The 2399-nt window shown below is 41.5% G+C and overlaps 1 protein-coding gene across 1 annotated transcript in view; it reads left to right on the forward strand.

The window, feature by feature from the left end:
- Nucleotides 1-2399, forward strand: part of phospho1 (phosphoethanolamine/phosphocholine phosphatase 1) — a 13626-nt gene that overhangs the window by 7310 nt on the left and 3917 nt on the right. The window lies entirely within an intron of this gene.

A 2399-nucleotide genomic window follows, 5' to 3' on the forward strand; every position in this document is an offset into this window, starting at 1 on the left:
CCCCCCCCCCCCCCCCCAGACTGTCTGGTTGTCCCCAGTGCTCTTCTACCAAAAGCTGCTTTAAAACATTGTGCCCCAATATGTGTCTTGGGATGAATAAGGAGATGGACACTAGCAGTCAATTTTAACATGATCGTCTTTGTACCACTCAGCAGTATTCTGTCTGAAGTGGTTAAGCTCAGTAGTTTAGGATGCCCCTTTTGTGATTAGAGACCTGCAACTATCCTGCCATTACTGTGGGTCTCACGACGGCCGCATTATTTGCTTATCATTCTGTCCCCTCCGGTTCACTGCTGTGCTTTCAGCATTTTTGCAGTATGGATCTTTGTCCTGTTTAATTTTTATTTTTTTTAAGACTTTTCATTTGTGTGTATTCTCTGCACTTTACTGCTGCGTGGGTGAGGCGCAGGGAAGGGAGGGACTGACAATGCATTGTGGAACAGAGTGCAGTTGTGGCTGCATTGGAAAGGGTGGAGGTGATTTATTTTTGAGTGGATATTTTTGGGCAAGGAAAGGAGGAGAATCCCGGGTGGAGGCGGTTAGTGGGGAAGGGACCATAGCAATTGAATAACCTGTCTTTTAGTATGCGCAAACATTTTATTTCCTTTTTTATTTTTCTTCAAAGAAAAACACTTTTGCTCTCCTCAGAGTGATAGTGATGTTCCTCCATCTTTGGCGCCTTTACACTAGCCCCTCCCAGCTATGTCTTACATACTTTCTTCTGTCCTGTTTGTTAATGGAGTTTTTGTCTGTTATATCCTGATTTGTCTTTCAGTTTACCGAATGATTCTCCTCCTCCTTTCTTTGTTATATAGAATGCACTTTCTACTAAAATTCTTAGCTAGTTGAGAAAAAATAACATTGTATATTCTTTAAAGATGTTTTAAAAAAAAATCAATATACTTCTTCCCCTTTGTATTTTTAACCACTTAATGTAGCATTGCGTATTTTATTATTGTATCTGGTACAAAATGTGCAGCTTTATAATGTCCTGGTTTGTCCTTTTTTTTGTATGTTATCTGGAGATTGAGGAGAAGTGGAAAACGTTGGGCCTTTTTTGATAATGTACATTTAACTGACTGCTAACTTTGAAAAGTAAAAACAAGTAGCCATGATTATAACCTATCGCTTCTCTTGCCTCTTTTTATCTTAAATGCTGTGAGTTGGGAACAAGGACAAGTATTTGAACGTGAAATGTAGAAAATAAGAATTGTGTACAACATGTTCCTGATCGGAAGCTAAGTACTAAGCTTTGCTGAATTGCCTGAATTCCAGCAGACTGTTGCAACTGCACAGGCTTGATTTACTTTTCAGGGCAGTTATTTTACTGTTCCTAACCTCTGCTCTGCTGGCTGCACATGATCCTGGAAGCTCAGCAGCTGACTTCTTTGCTTATATGCTGATTTTACTTTTTCTAAATAGTGTTTGCTTTGGATGAAGCTACAGATTACAGTAGGTTTCATTTTATTCACGGGCAGTGACGTTGACAATCCGTAACCTCAGACAGGGATTCTCCAGGTAACCTACAGCTTCAGTTTTTCATCTAAACACATCATACCTCAGATGAGCAGTTGCATTTGCAGAAAGTGTCTTTTATACAAATGTAAATATCGGAGTTGAAAACAGGATTGTGCGAAGAATGTCCTTCCCTGGATATCCTTTATTCCAAATTTAGCTGTATTCATCCATTAACAGAGTGCACCTCCTCTAAGGGCACATTAAGACATTTACTTGTGCTAAAATGCAGTGTGGCCTCCATCACCGTATGTGGTTTTAAATGGTGCACCAGTGAGTCACGTAAACCTATAAGATACCGAGCGGGCCGATGAGAAGAGAAAAGCTAGATAAGTGACTCACTGATGGTGAGTGGGTGGTCAGGTACCGAGGCTCACTTCACAAGAAGAGGAGATAATAACACACCGTCTGTACATCTCCATTCCCATTTGGGTTTGAAAATAGTCAGCCGACCCAGCTGTTAGTCATTATGCGTTGGGGTGTAGAGGAGGGAGTAGGCTGCGTCTGTCAGCAGGCAGATAAGGAGAGGAGGGCTTCACGCCGTGTTTTTCAGGCATGCATTCGCTGCTCTGAAAGTTGCTGTGCGGTTCATTAATCACGGTGTATTTGTGAGGGTTTATCTACAAACTCCCTTGTTGCGATGCTACGGTTTCTCTGTAGTTAGTAAATGGGAGACACCACATTTCAAATAGATTACTTTTGAAATCCTTAATTCATTTGATTCCAATCGATCTCTTGGATGTGATGAGGTTCTATTCTCATTTCTGGCGTCTCCCTCAAAATAGGAAACGGTCCAAGGTACAGTACAGTACAGAATCTGTTTTTCCACCATGCTTACTGTCACACTGACCCAAATCCTGATTGTCCTGCTGAAGGGGGGGGGG

Source organism: Etheostoma cragini, chromosome 15, assembly GCF_013103735.1.
Source record: "Etheostoma cragini isolate CJK2018 chromosome 15, CSU_Ecrag_1.0, whole genome shotgun sequence".
Taxonomy (NCBI): Eukaryota; Metazoa; Chordata; class Actinopteri; order Perciformes; family Percidae; genus Etheostoma; species Etheostoma cragini.